The 23931-nt window shown below is 41.5% G+C and overlaps 1 protein-coding gene across 5 annotated transcripts in view; it reads right to left on the bottom strand.

The window, feature by feature from the left end:
- The window catches only part of SGCD (sarcoglycan delta), a 314278-nt gene that overhangs the window by 270133 nt on the left and 20214 nt on the right, over window positions 1-23931 (bottom strand). Inside the window, exon 1 of one of the 5 annotated variants that reach the window (XM_052684678.1) lies at window positions 8670-8762. The exons of the other annotated variants lie outside the window; for them this stretch is intronic. The gene's annotated coding sequence lies outside the window, so the exon portion shown is untranslated. Of the gene's footprint in view, window positions 1-8669; window positions 8763-23931 lie in introns of those variants that run through there. 5 annotated transcript variants of the gene reach the window in all.

Below are 23931 nucleotides of genomic sequence, written 5' to 3'. Positions count from 1 at the left end.
CACCACATCAGAGCTTTCTTAAGCATTACATTAAATTTGACCACAGGTGCTTGTAAGGACTTTATACTTACTTACCATCCTCCAGAGACATCTTCTCCTCTGGACAGCTCTGAAGAGCTACATTGGAATATTTCTGGGGAGTTTCTGGGTTTTGTTTTGGGGGTTGTTTTTGATTGGGGGCATTGTGGATTTTGTTGGTGTTTTGGGTGGAGTTTTTTTTTTTTCTTTTTTTTTTTTTTTCCTTCATGTGGGTGTTTCTGCATTTTTATTTTTTCCAAGTTCTACCGTGCCCAACATTCACAAGTCTCTCCTTCACAGGACTTTGGTTTACTTCATAGCTGCAGAGGTTGGCCCTAGATAAGCAAGCAAATACACACATCTGGTATCTCATGTGCTTCCCATGATAATTAAGGTTATTACAGCAATCATTAGTCAAGGCTCAGGGCAACACTGTGCCACGTCCTGCACAAACATGTAAAACTGTCTTTATCCCAGATAACTCCCCATCTCACCATCTGCTGCTGTCCTGATTTATCTTCCTTAGATGAGTTAAAAAACGTTCCCGATGCCATATCAGTTGCAGCACTGGGTATGACTTTGGCACTGAGCAGCTCCTCTAACTTATTTTCTTTAATTGGAAGTTTCAAATCCACAAAACAGATCTGAGTTTTGAGCAAGTTTTGCTTTGAGAAAGTTTGGAGGTGAGTAGGACCCATTTAAAGAATAGACAGAAAAGGCCTAGAGGGGACAGAGGAAAAAAAGTAAAGATTGAGGCTACAAGAAAGGAGAAGCATGTGAAAGAAGTAATTGAAGCCAGTCTCTCAGAATAAGTAAAACCCATCCAGCAAAAAAAAAAAAAAGACAGTGTAAGGGTAAAAACGAAGTGTGATAGTGCTGTCACTTTGGGGGCTCTGAGGGATAAGTAATGAAAACTGCTGGTTTAGAGATCATAGAAAACAGGGCTGGAATGGACCTCACGAGGTCATCGAGTCCATCTCTGTGCCCCAAGGCAGGAGCTGCTCTGCAGATATCACTCGTGACAGATGTTTTTCTATCCCGTTCTTTAAGAACTATAACGATGGAGATGCTGCAATCCCCACAAGAAATCTAATGCAGTATATCATCTCAGAAAGTTTTTGTTACTGAAGCAAATCTCACTTGCTGCAGTTTAAACCTGTTATTTCTGGCTTCATCCCCCATGAACCAGGAGGAAAGAGTCCCTGCACAGCAGTGTATTGCCAGGAGAAAAAACACAGCCACGTCCTCAACAGTGGCTTCAGCAATACCATAGTTTTCGTCAATGCTGTTCCTATTTCTTCTACTTCCTTTGTAACACTGAGTTTTTAGAATTGACATCAAAGGTAGAACCACAGTAACACAACAAAACTTTTGCTCATCTGCCCTGCCTACAAATGGTTGGAATCTGGAGGACCATCCTCTGCTCTCCCTAAGGATGAGGTGAGAACGGCTCTTCTCTCTCTCTCTCATTACCACAGAGTCTGTATTTCTGTGACGTTACAGCCCCACACACAGCAATGCTCTCTGAATTCTCCCCAGCAAACAATATTCAAACATAGTGGGGGGGGGAAAAAAAAAAAAGGCAGAAGAAGAGGAGCCAGCAGGATTTCCAAGTGGCAGCTCTCTGTGTAGTGACAGGAAATAAAAGCCAAGTACTGCAGTCAATGAAAAGGTGTAAGCACCATACATACATGGGTAGGCAAACAGTACAATTTACCACCTAGGATCTCTTCTTTGACCTGTAATGTTACAGCACTAAGGATGGGTCAAGACAGCTTTTGACAGTAAAGCACCAGGAACTGGGGAAAGAGAAGTATTCTGTTAATAAACATGAAATTATAAATGAGTTCTCTGGGTATTTATATGAGACAACATTTTACAACAGCACTGAAGGAACCAAAGACGTGGGGGCCTCTTTATCTGTGGGTGTGTGCTTTTTTTTTTGCACATTCAAACCCAAAGCTGTCACATCTTCAAGCTGTTCTCCCCAAATATGCGGACAAACATCTTTCCTGTGATGGGAACTCAGATTTCGGCTTTATCATATCACTATGACAGCTAAGATATTTATGAAAAGAGCTAAATATCATGGAATTCATACCATTCATGCAAGCACAACTAACAGCAGGCTTCCTTGGACTTTGAGTCCCAAATATTCTTTTTTTCCCCTTACAAATCTAATGACTTACTCTGCTTCCTAATGCCAATTAAGCATCCAAGAAAAAGGAAGGAGGGGAGACATCAAAGCTGTCACGCTTCTCTTATGCCTCCCAGCCGAAAGCTTGTCCCCTTTTCTGAGCCTTTTATAGTCTAGGCAGATCTCAACAACATTACCAGCTGAGTGAGAATTCTTGCCTAAGGAGCTGTCTGCCTAAACTCCTCAATTTATTAGAGCCTACCAACATCAGGGAGCAAACGGTTGCAGTCAGCAAAGATGAGCTGAAGAAGAAAGAAAATAAAAACATCCATTATACACACAAGCCCTGACTGTGGAATTCAAAAATATGCAAAACAAAGCACCCTGATTAATCATTAATTTTACCACATAGCCCTTAAAAGACATATATTCACTTTTCCAATCCGAAGGTCACAGCCAAGATGACACAGTCATTCAACCCCACAGCTTCAAAGCACACAGAACTGAATATTCCCCCTTCTGGACCAGTTCCTTCCTCTGATCTCTTTACATACATCGACTGAGAACAATTAGGAATATACATTTAACTGGATCGAAATTAATGGACCAGCATAAGAAGTACCTGGCATTTGTTTTGCTGATAGAGCCAAACTCCTTCGTAAGGAGAAATTCCCATTCAAAGTAATGGGAATACAAAACACTTAAGGCTTGGCTATTTGGGATAGATTTTTAGCCGAAAGTTGCTTCTATTTCAGTACCAAAGCAGCAGTCAGACCTTCCCAGCAGTACCTCCACTAAAGCTCTCGCCAGGTGCCAAGCCTTCACGGATAACAGAAAGGTTTAAAGTGTGCAAACCTGCAGTGTGTAGAGGCTGATACTGAATCTTTTGGAGAAGAAACAAAAAAAGAAAAGCCCTAACTGCACATAAATGCGGCATTCCCTGTTTCCAAGCGGATCTCGCTTCCTGACCCCAAAATTAGACTTGCCCTAGAGCTCAGCTGTATCTGCCACTGTTTTCAGCTAAGGAAAGCAAACTACCTGCAATTGCCAAGACAACATCTACAGGTGCTTGCGTCCCACTCTACCTGAGAATTAAACTTTGAACTTCAGTGCATGAAAACTAGACATTATTACAAGGATTTAATTTAATAATTAAAAAAAAAAAACCCACAGGATTCCCACTCTGTTCTTTAAACTCTTTCAGATAAAACTCACATTTCAGTCAATTGTGTCTTTTAATTAAAAGGAGTAACCTTTCTGAAAATAACAAAGGAGAGCAATACTAAATGGCCTGGATGTTCCAAAAATGAAACAAAAATAATGTTGCTGGGTTGTTGGTTTCTCTTCCCCTCTCTACTGGATGAGCTATTAGCATGCCGAGGGCACAAGTAATGGAAATGTACTTTTATAGCAATCTACTTTCTTTGCTTGGATTATTTTCAAATGACTCCACTGCAGCGTACATTAACCTCGCCAACAACGCTCGTGTAGTCAGCTTTCTTTTTGATAGTTTATTAGGGACACAACTACTATGGAATCACCAAACAACTGTCAGTATCACTGCACTCCCCTTTCATTGTTTGTTTTAAAAAATACAGGAAGCTCATACAAGAAACTGCACAAGAACAAATGCTGGGAAGCATTTCTCCTCACCACTGTATGCTCAAACCTTCATGCTGTATACGCACACACCATGGATGAGCCCCTCCAACTGCCTCAGCCAGAGATCATGCCACGTAACACCATGGCAGCTGCAGATCAGAGCAGTTTTCTCCCCCCCTTCCTTACTTTATTCACATACTTTTCATGTTTTTATACAGAAGCCAGAGTTTGCGTTGTGACCAATTAACTTGGAATTGATTCTGGTCAGATAAGGAACACATTCCAAATTTGTTCCAGAAAACACCTATTACTTTTTCCTCCTTATTTTACCAATTCATTTCTGAGCTATAAAATACGCTCAATACTGACCAAACGTTCAGTCACAGCTGTCCACATTAAATATCACATTCCATTCTAGCACATTATCAATTAATAAAACAAAGTTTCCTCTCCAAGACGACACTATATTTGAGAACACACAACATTAGTTACAATCAAGAGCTAAGATCTGACTTCTCTCCCTTGCAAATAGCTTGTACATTGCATTTAGTATTTCTTTGTTAACTCTTCCACCCCGCAGCACAGACAGCTGCATTCTATTTTACAAATGCAGATAAGGCTCGGCGTTTAGCAGTGGTAAGAAAATTGTTTAAGATCCCTGAGGGAAGGTGCTACGGAAGTGCATTCAGTATAGTTACAAGTCAATCCAGTTTGCTGGAGCTGAAAGAAAGCAAAAGTCTTTCATCAAGCAGGATTTTTTTCTGTAAGTATTACATGCACACACCCCTTAACACTACAGGGAGTGAAGTCTCTAAGGAGATAGCTGGCTTGAAAAGAATAAGGTTAGCATAAGGCAACCTGTGCAAGGTATGCTCAAGTATATGCTATATGAGAAAGAACAGGTGAAGATGCTCATCCTTCTGGGATTGGACAAAAAAAATATCAAGACGATTCAGTTTTAGTGGTGTACAGCCTCTATGTCACTACAAACAATGAACACACCAACATTACTCTTGCCAACAGAACATGGGTGTTCCCTGCTTCCAGCATAAGCTTAGAAAAGCTGGTGGGAAGTTTGAAATTCAAAGACACAAAACTGCCTCACATAATACTTCCCTTAGTAGAAAAGAGCCCATGCTGTGTAATTATACGAAGGTAAACAACTAGGAAGGCTCACTGTAAACTGTATTGTATGCCAGGTGATTTGTCATGCTGCCGAGCTGCCAATGGAGAGTGCCTGCAACATGTGCTCACCCTTTTCATCTCTGATTTCTGCATAATGCAAAGAGCAGACAGGGAAAGCTGTTTCCCATTTAACTTACGCAGTGTCACCTTCCCTCCCCCCCCCCCCCCCCCCCCCCCAAAAAGTTTGGTACTCAATTGAAAACTAATTTAAGCAAACAAATTACAATATCCACTCTTCTCTGACCTGCAGAACCTTGGAGAAATCGGGTGGATGGAAGAACCGCTGGCGATGTTGCCAACAGATCTCCCTGAACTCCTCAACCTAGGCAGAATCACAGGGGCAACTTTACACATGGATGAACTGGTCTTGAGCAATCTCCCTAATGTAGCAGACACAAATAGGCTTTGCTCCAACACCAGAAAAGCGTGTCCCACATGTTTGTTTTAACTAACATTACTGAGGACAATCCAGCAATATTCCTGGAGGGACTCCAATTGCATTGCAGGGGTCAGTTAAGTCTTGGGGAGAAGCGGGTGGGTGAGGAGCCTCTAAAACCATTTTCTAGTCTGGTTTCTCCCAGATACAATCCTATAGAAATGTAGGTCTATTTCTAAGGGGTCCCAAAGGATTGAGAAAAGAAAAGACCCATCCAGGTCACAGCTTAAAAGACAATTACAGGCCAACTTTCCTTAGCCCAAGGACAACAGCATCACTCATAAAGTGGGGTTAACCTTAGCAGATGAGCTTTTGAGGCATCTTCATCTACAAAAAGAAAGCCAGCCTAGGGCTGATGACTTGCCCTGGCACAGATGCAGACTTAACTCAAAACAACCCAAGGATGAAATGAGAGGCTGCAAGGTTTACTGAGATAGGACCCTTCTGTGTTTGAATATTAAGACACTTATAGCTATACACATTAAGTGGTAGAAATAAGGACAAGAGTCTGTGTTATGTGCATCAACTAACTATTTATATTCCCTGGTTTCACAAGAAAACTGCATCAGCTGATTGTCCTCATCCCCACAAATTCAGGAAAGGACAAAATGGATAAGAAGTAAAAGCAAAGGCCATCAGTGGTTCACCCCCAAGATAAGAAGGAATGGTGCCACGGGAGCGGGTCTGCAGGTCAGACCCTGAAGTCTCAGCACTTTGCACTGAGATTTAGCACCATATGTACCCAGCAGTACACTGTGTTGCCAAAGTTTTTATTTTCAAATAAAGGCCAAGTAGTACAGATTTCCTTAACTCTACAGTGACTTCAATTATGCACCACATCCACCGCATAAGCTGTATTTCCAGAGCTTCAGCACTTGACATTTTGAAATAAAATGTCATGAATAGAATTTGTGAACCACTCTTTGCCCTTCCCCTTTGATTTTAAATCCTTAAAAGCATCAGATCACTGCTTTAAACTACCCCCTTCTTTCTTCTTTCTTTTTGGTTTGAAAATCAAAGCCACCAGCTCAGGTTAGGGCATATCTTCCTTCTACATTATGCCAAATCTCAGAGTTCTTGAGTTAGCCCCTATCCACCTGACAGCTTCCCTCACATTTTCTGTCTTATGCTCATCCTCCTCATTTTCAGGGTGTTTTCTCTTATGCCCCAAGCAAGAGATGCCAGGAAAATAGAAATAGAAGACACAGAAATAAACTCAGCGCTGTGAACTTCAAGACTGTCTTGAATGTGAAGCAGGGACATAAGAAATCAATCTTTTTGTCAAATTATCCTATTAGCATGACAGGTTTAATGCTACCATGCAAGTGATTGACTTCTCTGTGGTCCAACTGACTGATTTATCAGTAAAACTGAAGGAGAACAGTCAGCTCTATCACTCTTCGAAGAAGACAGCAATGGTGAACCCATCTCCTGAAAAGTAGGGTTTGGTGTCTTTTCTCTCCTTTAAGATGAAAACAACTTTATTCCCAGCATCCTTTTCCTCCAGTCTGACAAAAATATCGCTTTGCAACTCCAATCTATCCTGCCTGATACTTTATTTAGTTTGCCTCTAAATGCATGGCTTTTCCTGAAAGGTCAATTGTTCCTCATCTAGCTGATGGCCTCCTGATGGAGCCCGATTATTACCCTCTGTCTTTTTATATAAGCTATGGTCAAGACACTGTTGGCATTATTAAGATGTGATGTTCTGTTAAGGATGCCTTAAGAACTGGAAGAGCTAATGTGACAGTTCTGAGCTTGGAGAGGAGAAAAGGAAAAGAAAGAAAGGAAAAAAAAAAAAAAAAAAAAGGGAAGAACGGTGCTTTTTCTTCTCCTCCAGTATTTGCCCTGTGCTGTCATGCTGTGTGAAGGGGCCATCCTGGCATCTGTTATCCATTCCCCTGAAGGAGTCCTTCACAAGAGTGAGTCTGCCTGCAAAGACAACGGGAGGATTCTGAAGACAGCATGTGGAAAGTTGCCATCGGTCTTCCAGAAATCTCTTCTCTAAATCTCGTAAGAACTGACCTGGGGCACACGAAACCACAGTGCTTCTGAAACACAAAGTAATCGCTCTGAACTCTCTTTCAGCCATTTGCATTTTCAACAATCTCTCTTCAGAGAGCTGCCCTGCGCCTACGGGAATATTTGCCTCTATTCACAGCTGACTTTTAATCTAAGATGGAATCTGCTGGCTTTTCTTTTATAGTTGACAGTGAAGTTGTGGCTCTGTTAAGATAAGTGTTCTTTTTGTTGTGCATCTTCTATAAAATTCCTGGAAGATGTGCCCTCAAACAAATCTCCCAGAATACCAGGGCAGAAATAAAGTACTGTCGCTATTACTGAAAGCACTCTGCAAATCCCACACAGCCTAAGAGAATCCAATGGCCCACAATGAATAACGATGCTCGGTAAGGCCAGATAAAAGCACCAAACAGCCAACAAGCATTGAATTATGAAGTCTGAAATCCAGAAATATCTATTAATCCTTTAGATTTGTCACCCTGATGTCGGTGATGTTTTCTTTTCCCTTTTGAATCTAAGGCTCTCCACGTGGGAGCTTATCTTGCCTGATGAATTTAAAATTCATTCAATTAGAATTAGGGATTCTCTAGGAATTAAACAAAAGATATACTTTCTACGTAGAAAAGGGAGAAGAGGTTTTTTTTTTTTATGCTTTTGTTTTTTAAACCAATGACAGAAACACTTTCAACCCATAATAACAGAGATATTCTTTCTATGCCTCTACATTCTTATTCCCAGCTGAAGACCATCCTATACCCTACAAAAACCATAGGCAAGATGCCAACTAAAATTAGCTCCTCATATGAAGAACAATGAGGCAGGAATTCCCAAGGAGACAGCACAATGCAGACAGAAACCTCTGCTAATCCTAGGGGACCACTAGGCAGGTATAAAAACCAGGCCAGGGGATAACTTACTGGCTTCTGCAAGGCCCCTTTGCCCTCACATCAAGTCAGGCTGCATGAGATGTGGAAAGCCATTTGGAACACCGCCTAAAAGCCTCCAGTCTTATTACCACTCCAGTCACTACAGCAAAATGTTTTTCAAGCAACTCAGCAGATGAAGGTAAAATACAGAAGCAAATGCACAATACTAGAAGAGGACTGCTAATAAGATCGCCTCTCATAACAGGGCAGTTTTACAAGGATTAAGGGACGTTGTGCTAATGAAGGAGCAAAATTACTCCTGACAAGTTCTCAGCAACACCAGACAAAGCATTCACAGATAGGCCAGAAGCTGCATACAAAATAAAAAAAGAGCTGAACTCACCCAACTGGTGAAGTGGCTCCCTGGCTGTGCAGTACCTCTTCTCAGGAAACAGCCCAAGTCCAAGCAATGCTCTCCGTTCAGCAGCTGGCCCTGATATGAGCCCAGCGTGACTCCACCCCTACTGGTCAGGAGGGGAGCACAGGTGCAAACAATTTGCCTGTGCTCACTGGGCCAGCCACAGCCCACCTCCAGCAGGTGCTCAATCACCAGTTGCCCAATACACCAGGTGCTCAATCACCAGTTGCCCAATCACCACGTTAAGCCACAACGTAACAGTTCCCTACAAAGGGAAAAGCAGCCACCTGGAAAGTAACTGGGATCTAGAACTGGTTGGCTCACAACATTGTCTGTGTAAGAGAATCAGCTCATTTCAGTGCCCACGTACACACGCACACACACGCATGATATCATTAAAAGTGAGAGTAACCCTTCCAATTTCTCTTATTGCTTCTGAGTGGCAGTGCCAGTAGATCTAAAGTGTGTGTGAACAACAGATAAGCCCAGAGCCCCTGTAATCCAGCTAACAGAAATCATGACACATCACAACTAGAAAGCCAAAGTAATTCTGCTTACAAGATGCAAAATTTTATGATTTTCTATCTCTGGCTCTTCCATTACAAGTAGAGCTAAAGCAGGTTGGTCTCCTTGGCTTGACTTCTGCTGATGGGGGCTTGGGAAAATTCAACACCACTAGTAGCCACGTTGAACACTGTTCAGTCATTCAGATACAGAAGTGCTGTATCAGAGTCAAGAAGGCAGCATAGGGAGCCAGGCTTAGCACTTTGGTGAGCAAGGTCCCAAATGGCCACAACAACAGCAGTGCCTACACTACAGGCATTGTGCAACACTTCAGAAATCAAAGCACAGTATTTGAAGAGAAACAAACTAACTTCCCTCAAATGAGTTGCATGTCTACACTTCTTTTGCAAATCTTTCATCTCCATCTCCATACTGTTTGCTAAAGTTGTTATCAAATCTACTTCTTTCTCTAGAAATATATTATCGTGATAAGGAAAATAAAGCAGGCATGTGACTTGTTTATTAGTTGGAAAGTTTCTTAATGAGGTGATATTTTAAGCTTTGTGCAAGAGTTCTTCAAACTACAGCACTTCGAGCATATGGCTATTAGCAAGATGTGTCTTTTGTTAGTAGTCTTCCAGTCAGGAAAGTCTGCTGAACTCAAATGATGACTTAGTGTCATGGGAATCACATTTCTTTTCCACTGTTTTATAGCCACTCATCTTGAACTGACATTGTTCAGCACTCCTCACTGCTGGTGTCAGATGGTATAACAGCATCCAGAGCAGCCTCAGCATCTTCCGGATGAAAAGTTTCTATGATTAACTTTAGAAATGTCAATCGTTTGCCACGTTCAGTATTCAGACTTGTTCATCAGTTAGTAATAACATTCCTAGCTGAACAGAAAATGTGTTCTGAGTAAGTGCTGGGGAAAGGAAAGCTTAAACATTTGACAGCAGTTAAAGATGAAGCAGACTATACTTTTCATTTCTGAAATGAGGATGCAGTGATTTCAGTGGGCTTCTGCACCAGAAAAAGCAGCAGGATTATGGAAACGGACCTTTTCTTCTACTTTTTATGACAACTACAATTCTATATTTCTCATCTCTGTCCTGCAATTAAAAGGGGAAGATAACAGAAATAGCTGAAGAAGCAAGAGACAAGAAAGGAAAAATAAGCTGCTTCCAGCTGGTCCTCTCTTTTCTGTGCTTGCTGTACTCATTTCATTACTAGATTAAAAGCTTCTTCCAGTGTCATCTCCATAGGCTTTGAAATTGTCACCATTAGAAAGTACGTCACAAACGTTATTCTTAAAACTATAGAGTGTGTTATAGAGAATCTCTTTTTGTGCGTGTGGTTTTTTTTTTGTTGCTGTTTTTCTTTTTTTAATGTAATGGAGGAAAGGCATTTGTTAGAGGAATAAGACAGCTGAGGGGAAAAAATACTCATCATAACCAGAAGATACAGAATAGAAAAAAAATCTTGGAATGCGTTCCTGCTCTCTCAGCCTAAATACTCTCTCTTCCCTGACTGGTGTCAAATATGATCAATCAAATTAATTCCACAAATACTAAAAATGAGCTCTCTCTCTCCTACTCAGCTCTGAAGTCACAACCTCGCTTCATTTCTGTGGAATGCACAACATCATCAACACGGGTCTAGGCAGATCCCCCAGCGAGTCAACTGACCAATTTCAGATGCATCCCAGCGTCCTCAAGGTGCACTGATCAGGATTCCAAACAGCAATCAGTAACAGACCTGTGACACTTGCAGTAGCAGTGCCTGTAGCCAGAGCCATTCCTGCAGTGGCCATTCCTGCAGTGCTCTGATCCACTTCTACTGGGAGATCCCCAAACATACACACTCTCCACTGCAGACCACCACCAGGGAACCTTTGCTCCACATGCACTGCTCAACACTACTGCAGTGTTCAACATCCTCAATAACAGTTTAAGAAAAGAAAACGTGTACCAAGCCAAATTCAGAAGTAAGTAAAATACGGAGCTTAAAAATACCACTGACTGGCAAAGGGAAGTGAATTCATGTCCTGCTTAGATGTTAACAAGAAGAGAAAAAAAAAGATGCAGAAGTGGAAAAGAAAGTACATAGACAAGATAAAGCTTAAGACCAATGTTGAACGGGAAGTAAAGAGTTCTCCCACACACAATAAACTGCTCATGCATTATTCACAGGTTGTGCAGCTGGGGATTGTTACACCTCTTCTAGAAAGAGGAAAAAAACCCACATTCGACACCCTCACAGCTCTGCACTTGCAGTAAACCCCTAGAGAAAAGTTTCAGGGAAGATGCCTAGATGTGAGGGTGGTAAACAAGTCCAACAGTGCAATAATTTTGTCGTTGGGGTTTGGGTTTGTTTGTTTCCCTTAGCTTTCTTCCTTGCTCTTCCATTTTAGAAGCTGGAAACTCATCCAAGGACGTACTAGACTGAACTGGTCCAAGTTTGAAAATCTGTATTAGTATCTGCAACTAGCAAAGAAGAAAGAAGAGCCATTCTTAGCAGTCAGCTACCATTGTTCTGTTTAAAGAAAACACACCCACAGTTCAAGTAGATTAGGCATTATTCCACTTCTCAGTGCTGTCCTTCCCATACTCTGAACCTTGCCCAGACTATCTTCTACCCACCCCTTAACTATTCCCCCTTCAAAGGGGGCTCTCACGCATGCACGACCCAATAAACGTTAACAAGAACATGTAAGGGTCAGGCAAAAGCCTAGAGTCAGAGCTCTGGCAGAAATCCAAACTGAAACAGACACTGACTATGCACAACGGCAAGGGAAGAAAGTCAGCTTTTCCCCAAAGTGATAATACAGAAAAAAACCTTCACTAATCCCGGAAAGGGTTTATTATTATCTGTGCAGCAAATGGGACTGCAGTTGGTCTACATAAAGCATTAGCTTCCTACAGGGCATTTTAGACTTTAAATGATGAAGGACCAGACTTAAACCAGAAGTCAGGTGGAACACTGTTCTTACCTTTAATTTTATTTAAGCACGCCAAAAGGCAGGGAATGAAAGTGCAGCGTAACAAAAAGAGCTCAGTGGAAGGCAGGGCCCAGGAAGGATCCCTGCAGGCAGGGATCTGCACAGGAACATTAATGTTGGTTGGACCAACCTCCCCCTCTGGGATCAACCCCTGCAGAGTGCTGCTAAGCATAATCCTCCCCAGAAAGCGCCTGGGACACGAGTTACACTCTGTCCAAGCAGGAAATATAACGTACTGTCAGTGTAGTTGTCTATCTGAAAGGTAACTGTGTGCCTAATGTCTCACTGGAAGTAAATGACCTCACTTATTAAAGGCTTTTTGCCACTGGGCTGTGATATTTTTCAGTATGTTCCCACCATCAACAGTGTGAATGAATTCACTGAAGTGAACTCAGCTTTGCCAGCAACCAGCTCCATCGACTTTGGAACGATCTTTGCTCTGCAAAAACTCCCACATACTTTACAAAATGAAAGGAGCATCTTGCATTGCGCATCAGGAGGAAACTGAGCACAAGGAAACGAACCAACACTTGGGTAGCGGCTGCCAGCACAAAAAAAAGAGAAGTCTCTGATAGAAAAATAAAGTTTATACTGTAGACCATAGGTACATATAACCAGGAGTGGCCTTCCAGGGGGAAGTCTGACCTCTCAGGCCAAGCCCTTAGACACAAGGGTGACATTCAGGTGCTCTAAGGTTTCTGAAACCAAAAAAACCACACAGGGTTAACAAAGACTGCAAACCTGTCAGAAAAGCAGAGCTGACCCTCCAGCATAGCAGCATCCCAAACCCTTCCCTCCCAACCCCTCACAATTATTACAAAACAATTTCCTCCAAAGCTCCTTCTGTGATGAGCTTTACTGAAGACAAGAGGGGATCGAAAAGAAAGATAAGAGCAAGGGGATGTGGGTTAGAAGAGGTCAAAAATGCCACCACATGCTATTCACAGATTCACAGGAATGTTTCATCATCAAGTTTTTTTTTTCTTCTCTTCCTGCACTGTAGTGTGTGACTTTCTCCAGATTGCTCAAAGGTACCAACAGTCAAATTAAAGACATAAGAAAAAGCAGACACAGTGCAGGCTGTTCTGAGCACAGTCCACTTTGGAACAGAGGGCAGAGTGCTGGAGAGTGGCCATCATTAGGAAAATGGACTGCTTGAAGAAATTTTCTTACACATGAAGAGGTCTGAAGCACTTAAGAGACTAGAAGTATTTTTAGAGACCTTGTCAGATAGGATGAGCTAGATGGAATTTTACAAAACCTGCTCTTTTAACCTGAAATGAGTAAGCTGTACCTACAGGCTCTACAGCTATATAATGTTCTCATCAACTGAACTACAATTAAATCCATACACCAATACCCACTGCATGAAGTAGAGGTAGATTGCAGAAATTGCTCCCCTCTGGGCTGATGATGGCTAACATACAAAAGCTGATTATCTTTCCTGTAGATTACCTCTATACCTTCAGGGTCTGCAATTCTGCTTCCTTTGTACAGTTCTGCTTGGGTTACAGTCAATGAGCAGTTTCCTCCTGTTTCTGACCACCTTCTCCAAAAATGAGTCAGAGCTGCGGCAACCTCACTGAGCATTCAACACTCTTCCCAGCAAAGTTGAGGGAAACTGCCAGGATTCATTCCTCTGTCACCTGGAGGACGTCCAGCCAGGTGTCTCAAATTCATGCAATCTGCTCAGCTCCTCTGACTCACAGAGAGATTGCTCAGAATTTTGCAGAAGTACACACCCTGAAAAATCAGCAGGATTTAGAGCTCCACCGTGTCATTGTGGATTTGGAAACGGATTTAAGCAGCAACTCAGGGTCAAGCTTTCAGCTTGCGACACATTCATCATGACTGGAGTGCCTTCCAGTTAAACACTGACCTGCATCCATCAGGCAGTGTGAGTGCTCAGCACACAAACACCTCTGCAACACACTGACTTCAGCTTCCTCACCAGCAGCAGGTGTTGGTATGCCCAGCAGCATCCATTTGGGTGATGCAGCACAGCATACAAAGCATGCAGCCACCCCCCTTTACTGATCGCTGTGCAAACTCAAATTATCCATAATCACGCTGAAATTCAAAATGAAAAGCAAATAAGATCCACTCTTTGCAAAATACAAACTAAAGCACAAATACTACACCAGTCAATCTTGACATGTCAACACATTAATTTATTTTCATGCTTTCTACTGCTTGCATCAAAAAACAGACCAGCAGGCTACGGGTGGGTTTGGAATAGGAACGTGATCATTCAGAGATTTCAGACAGTTCAAGCAGGAGGCTAGCCACTGAAATGAAAATCCAAATACAGAGCAATGCCCAAACTAAGCACCATGGCTCTCTATCAGCTAACTAAGCGTCATGGATCTACCACTGCAGATCCCCTGTGCTGCCTCCTATTTTTCTCACCGAAGTACTTAGCTTCATTACTCAGAGAAGCGTAGATGATTGATCTAACAGGGATTATTCCTTTCTCTTATTCAGTTGCTAGCTAATTAATTAATTTAATTAATTAAACCAAGTTGTTTAAAGCCTACTGCAAATTCGTGTTACGTACAGAGAGCATAAAACACAACGTGGCAAACAGCACTGAAATTTCTAGTTATCAGTCCATCCTCATAGACCCTCCCACTGGGAGTCATGATTTTGGCACAAAGGGCTGTCCAAGCATCACAACACAGCACTGCTCCCCATCCTCAGGGTATCTTTAGCTCACCCAGCAACAAAAATAACATCACTGCTGAAAACCAGTGTAAGAATAAGTATAACCACTGTATAAGAATAAGCCAGAGGAACACACTGGAATTTGTGCTGCAGTTTAACAAATGGAAGACAACTCTGTAAAATAAGCAGCAAACTTTCTCTGCTGGAGAGGATTTAGATCACCATCAAGTTCCAAAAATTGCATCATAAACTAAGGGAAAACTTTCTTATGCCTCAGATTATATCAATGAACAGGCTTTCAGAAGCAGAAAGGCATTAGAGAAAAAAGAAAATGGTAGTTAAGAAAGAAATAAACTTGCTGAAGTGACTGTGAACTATTGCCAAATACAGCTTCTACACCAGTTCAAATATAATGCAAGAAGAGCTTTAAGAAAAATAGAAGGATATTTAAACAGATAACAAGAGCTTAGATTGAATGGTTGTTACCACTTCAGACTTCCCAACAGCACTCCCTATTTCTACAGTACTCCCATCTGCAGTTTTGATTACTCACATCTATTCATGCTCATTTTGGATGTGGTAGCATGACCACATGGGTTATTTCTTCTCTCAATGCACAGCCAATAATTTTCTAGACTTGAGAATGGCAAAGTGAAAGCATTTCCTTTTATTTTTAAGAATCGTGAGGAATGTTTCCACCTGAAACATTTAACCTGTGGTTACAAAAACTGATCCATGTCCTCAGTGATAGGCAGGAAGAAAATATTGCAACAATTTCTGTCAGGGAGATGTTCTGGGAAAAAAAAAATACATCAGAACACAGAGGATACTAAACAGTTAACATTCAAATTACGCAAATGATGAGGAGTGCGATGTACTTACGAAATTAAATGTACCTGCTCCCTGGGTATAAATCCAGCACCAACTATTCCAAGCTCCATATATTAAATTTTATTCATGAAGTTCAAACTAAGATCATGCTGATAAAATGCCAGACTGCATCTGCACTCCCCAGCAACAATACCAATGATAATTCCTGTTGCTCCTTTGCTAAATTCAGTATCCTTATGTTTTATTGCAGCCACACCAGACCCTTACCCTAGCCAAGTTTGCACTGCCAGTTGGCATTACACTCCTTCCAAAAATAAACATACTTGTAGTTCTGCTATCTTGGCTCAAAAACATCCATCTCTCTACAGCTTATGATCAGTCTAGTCTCCAAAGCACTGCTGGCTGTTCTAAATAGACCCCAATGTCTACAGATTAGCACAAAGCAACTGTGACAACTTCGGGTTTCTCTTCCTCCCTCTTTTTAAATGCTCCTTTTGGAGGTGTTTCTCCTTTGTAGAGGCTTAAAAAGAGACCTGATGTGTTTTGGAATGCTATGTTCTGCGCCAACCAGAAATCATGAATCAAACGGAAGTATCTCCTGGGTTTTCTATTCTGCACTGCATAGAAGACAGGGATGCTTGGATTTAAAAGACAGACTCACTCGCACCCAATATCTAGGTTTCTATACGTCCTCTCCTTGGAGATGGACATTATGCTTTCAGGACACAATAGGTTAAATTAAGAGCACATAAGATTGTATTTTTTGAACCAGTACTGCCACAACCTCTGCATAATGGCCACCAAAGCTGTGTCTCATGTCAAAACACCTCTACCTACACAAACCGAAGCAACTCTGGGTGGCAGGCAACGTTCAGCTTCACACGTCGCTCATTAAACAGAGCTAAATGAAGGAGAGCACTGTGGTAGGGTTCCAACTGCACCAGTGTGTTACATGCAACATTCGTGTTAAACAAAATAAACAACCAAACAAGTAGTGTAGAAAATGCCAGGATGCATGCAAGAGCCATCATCAAACATGTAAAGCAATTAAAGTGACAAGAAAGAACAGCTGGTCCCTACCTGCACAAAGGGTGAGAAGAGAAAGACTAGTTTAACTTACAACCATGGAGATGAAAATACATCATTATTTTTAAAAAGGAAAAGGAACAGCAGTGTATTTGATGTGGCATTAAGTATGCACCTCGTAAGAGTTCTGTTAGCAAAACTCTGCATTCAGCAAGGGGAAAGGAGTTGTTTTTTTGACGTAAACAATAAGCAGTGAACATTCAGCTTGAGTTTAATAATAATTATTATTATTTCACCATTCATTTTAAACAAACTGCAGGTGCTGGGTTTTCGTTACTGTTTCAGCTGAAGAGTACAAAATATGCTTCTATTCAGGAAAAAAGGTGTGAAGATAAAATAGAGCACCTCCTGCACTTTCCTCACCAAGTTCTCCAGGTGGGAAACCCAATTAAAGCACTCCAATCACTGACGTTTGTGCATGCTTAAAGGTAAAGATGGAGCATGGAGATGCTGATGCTTAGCTTACAAGAAACAGGGAAGAGAGGACTTTCTGAATGAAAGAAGGCAAAAAGGGACACTGCACCAGATGCTTATCCAAACCTACTGCTGTTTGGCTTCAATCTTAGATGAAAACCATTTAAAAAGTCCTCACTTAAAACAGACATAAGCATAATCATGAAGTTGATCTGTTCATAACAGATTTCAAGGCAATAATAATGTTGTCCTAAAAAAAACCCTATGTAATACATAGGGTTAATAAAATGCAAGGAATTCAATGTTTGTCAGAGTTGCTGAATTGCTTTCTGGGCTTTTAATGACCATATTCTCAAGCAGAGCTTCTTCCAAAACTGCAGAACAGCAACATCACTTCCATTTGCAGCACTATGTAGGTTACAGATGATACCACAGTACTTCAGCTAACATCTTTTACTTTTCCTATTTAATAAGAGAAAGAAAATGTGACGAATGCAAACACCCTAAGCATTTGTACCTACTTTCCTTCCTCCATAGCCAGTTCCTCATAGCATCACCTACCCCAGAAGAAAAGACCTTGCCATCTTTTGTTGCAATTGTAAAGCACAGTAAAGCATGAGAAGTGAAATGATCCATTGGTGACTCTTAGAGTCCTGCAATATAGATCTGAACAGAGGTTTTAACACTGAAATAAACAAAACACAAACTGCACGCAAAATTACTGAAGGGGAGGTGAGAAACACAGCAGAATCCACAAGAACGAAGCAAATGAGAAAACAAACCGCCTTCCTCTTCCCAAACCACATTTATTTATTTATTTCTAACACTTCTTGCCCTTTGGGGAATGAAAGAGAGAATGCAGAAGCTTTCAAGCAAACCTCAGAATGAAAAACAATTTTCCTCAAGTTCACGTTCTGACATTATCTCATGCCTGCAATACACATCTTATCCATATTTACCTAACCCGGGGCTCAACTATTAGCCAAACTACACAAACTATTCAAGTTGGAGTGGTATACATCACTTAATGCAGAAATACCTCAAAAGACAAAAAGCTCACAGAACTTGTAGTTCTACTGAGAGACACAAGTGATTTCCATGAGACAGATCCAGATTACAACTAGAAATCACACATGCTGTTGACTTTTTAGTTAAAGAACATTTGAGGCATAAGTATCCTTAGTCTCAATTAGCTAAGAGTAAAGATAGCTCTTAAATTATTATATCTTTTTTTTTAATTAAGACTTTAATTAAGCAACAATCCCTGACAAATTGCTATATGTAAAGGAATGACCAATTTGCTAGATAGTTTGATGCTAACAGTGTTTAGAACCATAACTTCCCAATGTTTTCTACGCCTTTTCTTAAGCTACTTCAAGAAGCCCTCATCAGCCATGCAGAACTTTGAGATGGGTCTGTAAGAGCAAGTTATTTTTAGTGAATTCCTACATCTGTTAGCGTTGTTAACTTTCAGCAAGCCCATTTCTTGCAACAAACCAGAAATTCCTTAACTCAGCAACTTACACAGAGCCAGGTGGTACCTCTAAATGTTAGATGATGTAGGACAGAGCCAACCACGTTCCCACCTTCAGCCCAAGCAGGAACAGCACAGCCATTGCACCAACGAATCCCAGTAATACTAGAATGCATTCCTGAATACTGAAGAGCCCACACGCTTGCTGGAAACAGCTGAAAATAACTGTTTGAATTGCTGAACAGCAGTTTCAATTAATAGGTCCATTTTCCCCACCTGTAGGCAGAAGATTTGTTTGTGTTAATCGAGCTGGACTTACAAATCCCTGCTTGGGCTGGAATACTGACATTCTTGCTGCTGTGTTTTCAGCCAAAGCTAAAGGAGAGCAATTCACAGCATTATAACTTCTGCTCATTTTGCTCAATCTCAGGAGCTTTGAATGTGAATTTTAAAAATTATACTGTAAGAAAAAATACATTGTTTTGCTATTGGGGAGTTTTTAAATAACAAACATACCCATCCCAATAGCCCAATTATGAACAAATCCAAATAAGAAAACAAATCTTAATACCAGAGCATACAAAAAACATAAATACAGCTTATAGGTCAGATATTAGAGGAGATGTTCTCTTCAATTCCAAAGAGAAGCCATTTCTGTGCTTACTCCTTGCACCAACTCTAACTAACAGAAACCATTACATTGACACATCCAAAAGGTTGATCATGCAGTAAGAAATACCACCAAATCCTACAGGGGTGAAAATCATAAAAAATGAATTGCTAAAAGATTCAGGTCACAGCCAAACAAATCAGTGTAGGTAAACCTCAGTCTCAGTTGGGATCCAGTTCACTCTGAAGGCCAGTTCACTCTGAAGGTCACTACAGCATGAGCATCTCATTCCATAGTGCAGACTGTAGACTCTAACCTATGCATGATGAGTAGAGGCAAAATGCCAATGCCCAGTTCATTCTCACCAAGAAAAGACAGAGATAAAACACACCTATGGGAAAACTGAGGGCCCTTTTCACCCAAAGTATAAGCAAAGAAACGCTGAGACTGAGGTGGGCGCGCAGGTATCACTATCATCAGATGGGGACAAAATTTCCTGGGGATCTAAACAACCAGTTGTGAGCTCAGGTCCTGGCCCAGTGCAAAAGCCAGGACACAGCAGATACATCGGATGTTGAGGTCCAGTTTGAAGGACCAACCAGGCTCTGCATACAGGAGGCACAGTGCAATGGGTGCAACAAGAAGCACTGCCTTCCCACTGAGATCGGGACCAACACAAGGTTCACACCTTGTCATAATAACTGTCTTGAGTATTTGGGACTTCATTTTGAAAAATTTATTTTACACAAGACATTTCAGAATTATCTGAAGCAAGGATTTAAGCTGTGCTGGTTTGATTTAGTGAGTCAACGATACCAGGATTTCAGGTGAATGCAGCAAGAGCTGGAAGTCTCATCCTCCTTGGAAGAGCAGGATGGAAGAACAGATGGGAACAGGGCACTGGTGGGATAGCAGCACCACTTCGGCCAGTACCTGTATTTCACAGAAAAGGGAATTTCCATTCCAAATGAAGCCTTTCCATTTTGAACTGACATTTCAAACCAAGCAAGAAAAAAAAAAAAAAAAGGTCAGCATTTCTATCTAGCAGAACTAGAACTATTTAAATGTTGATTCAGAAGTATTGATATCTCCCTAACAACATCAAAACAATCTAACGCATAAATATGGTACTGAATAATAAATCCAAAAGTAAAAAAAGACATCAAGCACAACTGCAAAACAAGAATGTCAAAACATTTTCCTATCAAAACACAGGCTGAGTATGACATGCCCACGAATGGTTCACAACCAATGAAGCTGCACTTCCAGAGGCTCCCTCTTGTTCCTACATTTTCTCCGCTGCTCTGCTACGTATCCATGGGTTGGCATTAGGCTGTTTGCAACGCTTTATCTGCTCAGAGTTTAAAACCCAGCTGTCCTGCAAGAACTCTAGAATGATTTAAACCTCTCCTTCCAGTTCTGCTGTATCCTTATATAACATATTATTACAACTAAGGGTTATAAAGTATTCATTTCAACCTAAAGTGAGACCACTGGACAGGAAGGAAACAAATCATCATTCTCTTCCCCATGCTATGGGTATGACCTTCTTTCTCACATGACTGAAATCCCGTAGACTAAGAAGCAAATGCAACTTCTCTCTGCAGCTAATGCAGCTGGAAAGTAATGGGCAGGCTTTGGGGTGCTGCACCCTGTCTGACAAGAAGCAAGGACATTTAAGCTGAATATATTTAAGCATGAAGGCTCTTAATAAAGAGTGATTGTGTCGGTCAAAAAAGCAAGCAGTACGAGACCCAGCAGAGTCAGATTAGTGCAAATGAAGGGAAGGGAGAATATATGAGATCATCAAGTAAGACTACAAAAGGCAATGTCATAATACATGGGCAACAGCTCCTGAGCAGGAGAAGCCACTGAAACCAGCGATGTTAAAGGAATTTCTGCCTTTCAGCTACTACCAAAGACAACAACTTCAGCATGATTTGTGAAGACAATTTCTTTGCAAACAAAGAAGTTTCTAAAAAAGCTCAGCCTTTGCTTTAAGATGTGCCAAGATTACCTAATGGAGATGCTCAAATGCACTCAAAGTGCAGGAGAAACGAAACGGCTACGCCCTGCCGAGCACCACAGAAGACAACACTTCAGACATTTTCCTATAAAGCAATATTTTTCTTTCCCAAGAAAACCTTCCAATTGGTCTTATTAAGGATGTGAAATATGGTAAGGACTTTTTCCCTGTGCAAATACAACCTGCCTGAAGCTGAGGAAGAAACCAATCACAAGCTTGACTGCACATGTTTCAATACAGATGCTCTCTCACCACATTTATGTTATTATATCTTTATACAGACATCGCTGCTGTCTGATTTCTCACCTTCTCTCCCCACCTCCAGTGGTTAATGAATCACTCACACGATGAGATTTTCTGGAAAAGTTAAGTAAGAAATCCTCTGGGTGGAGGAAATAAGTTGTTACAATAACAAGCAATTTACTATCTGAATGCTACGCATACTGTATCATCTTATTTGTATTTCACAGTTAATCTCCCAGCTCACAAAAGTTTTATCGGATTGGAGGCATGTGCTGTATTCCCCTTTATAAAATTTTACAGTCCCATGCTATTCTCAGAGCTTGTTTTATAGGCACAATTTGCTGCTTTAATCTCACCCAATTGTCACGTTCTAAATCACGGTGTATAAAAATGTCTTAAAAGGAGAGATGCGCTGAAGGGTAGTACTTAATTACACTTACTGCCTGATTTAAATGTTATCTGTGCTTTGCCAAGTGCCAGGCACAGAGTAACCCAGCAGTGCAAATCTGCATAAACTGATACAAGTCATTATTGGGCTTTTAATAGCAACCCTGTACTCCTGTGCAGCATTCTGATGAAGGTGCGTGCCCCCTCCTCCTCCCCTATTAGCTTGTGAGAAAATTAAGCACGGAGACTGGGGAAGCTGCTAATTGGTAGGGCTTTTCCAGCCGCTCTTTTCTTCCCTACTTGTTTATTTTGATCTTGAAGAAGTCTTTACCAAGACAATCTCATCGGTCATCTCCATGAGCCTGATGTTTCCTAACAAAACTGAAAACAAGCGCGTGCCGAATCCTTCCCCCACCTTACCCCCAATATTCCTTTTGAGCACACCAAAGAACTGATTTGCCTCCATGCCAACTGCACAAAGCATGCAGCTAAAGCCTCTGGCTCAGAGAAGCGGAAACACAGCTTAGAGCACAGCATATCCAAAAGCTTTCTGCTTCATGCTCCAGTCTCTGTTCCATTCCATCATATGCCACAAGTCAGGACAGTCTTTGCTAAGGTTCATCATATTTAACGAGCCAGTGGAGGTAGGACAATTCTCCAACTCCCAATAATCCATCAAAAATCTTTATTTCTAGTCCATAGATTCCACTCTTTTGTTGTTGTTGTTCCTTTGGATGTGCTGTTTCTATGGTTCAGGCCCAAGAAAGTCTGGGATAGATTTATGCCAAGCACCCAGCAAGCAGATTGAGAGAACATCAGTGAATCAAGCTCAGATACTCAGCAGCTTTCCATTAAAACTAGATTTCTAACTTTGTACACAGTCCCCATTAAGCAGTACTATTGTTTACCCATTTCTATAGCATGGCTCCATTCATGAGACTACGATTTTTAGTACATGCAAGATGAAAACTACAATCTTGTCCCTTAGGGCTATACAAAATTTATACGTGCTCCTGTTACCAGTCACAACTGTATTCACACTGCCCTTAATTCCACCTCTGTAAAATTGAGTTAAAAACAGATTTAAGCAATCTTCTGGCAAAAGCCTTGTGGGCTACAGGAGGGACACCCACCTCAAAAGCATTAGTCATCTTCTCACCTGATTTTAAGCCTCATCTGAAACCTAGAGGTGTGACACACTAATCAACTCCAGCTTGGCAGGGAGCTGAAGGCGTTATAACATCTTGCAGGGCAGAAGAATCCCTCTCATGACCCAGCCTGAGAAGAGGGATGAGTTGGCTCAGCAGACAGCTGTTTTTACAGCTCAAAAATCAGTGTATCCCAAGCAAGGGCAAGACTCTGGTAGAATGACTTCTGACAGCTCCCAAAGCCCAGCCTGTGGGACTCTGGCAATGTATCTTCCTTTGGGGATTACAGAAGGAAGGGCACAAGGCAGCAAAAACGCTACAGCACAGGGAAAACGCTGCTTCCAAGAACCTCGTTCACTCATTTTCTCCCATGAAGAAGAGCAGTATTTTCCAGACTACTGGACTCTGAAGCCATGTGAAAAAGTTCAGAGCTGTCTCAGGGGATCCTATCACACCTCAGCAGTGATTTTAATTAAAATTTTGATGACAAAAGCGCACAGTCTACTGCAAGTAATTTAGAGAGTTAAAGATGACGCCTAACTCCATAATGTCTGAGAGCCACTGAGTTATAAAACTGTAGGTTTGAAAGTAATGAGCTGCTGGCTTCAGTTTGTTCTGTGACTGTGAAATATTTCCCTACGTAAGGGCTCATCACAGTGGCCACAGACTCAGTGTCTGCAGAGAGCAATCAGATGCTCTGCTTCCAGCAGCAGCCTCTCCTTCAGAGGGAGAAGCACAATGCAGGAGCGCTGCAGCAAAGCCTCCTCCTTTCCACAGTGGCCATCTCACTGTCCTAGGGAGGTTGGTCCTTTACCAGGTCTCACACACTCCTCTTTGCAACACACACAGGCAACTTTGG

Source organism: Tympanuchus pallidicinctus, unplaced genomic scaffold, assembly GCF_026119805.1.
Source record: "Tympanuchus pallidicinctus isolate F22 unplaced genomic scaffold, pur_lepc_1.0 scaffold21, whole genome shotgun sequence".
In the NCBI taxonomy this organism is placed as follows: domain Eukaryota; kingdom Metazoa; phylum Chordata; class Aves; order Galliformes; family Phasianidae; genus Tympanuchus; species Tympanuchus pallidicinctus.
The sequence above is the reverse complement of the archived record's forward strand: the minus strand, read 5'-3'. Positions and strand labels throughout refer to the sequence as shown.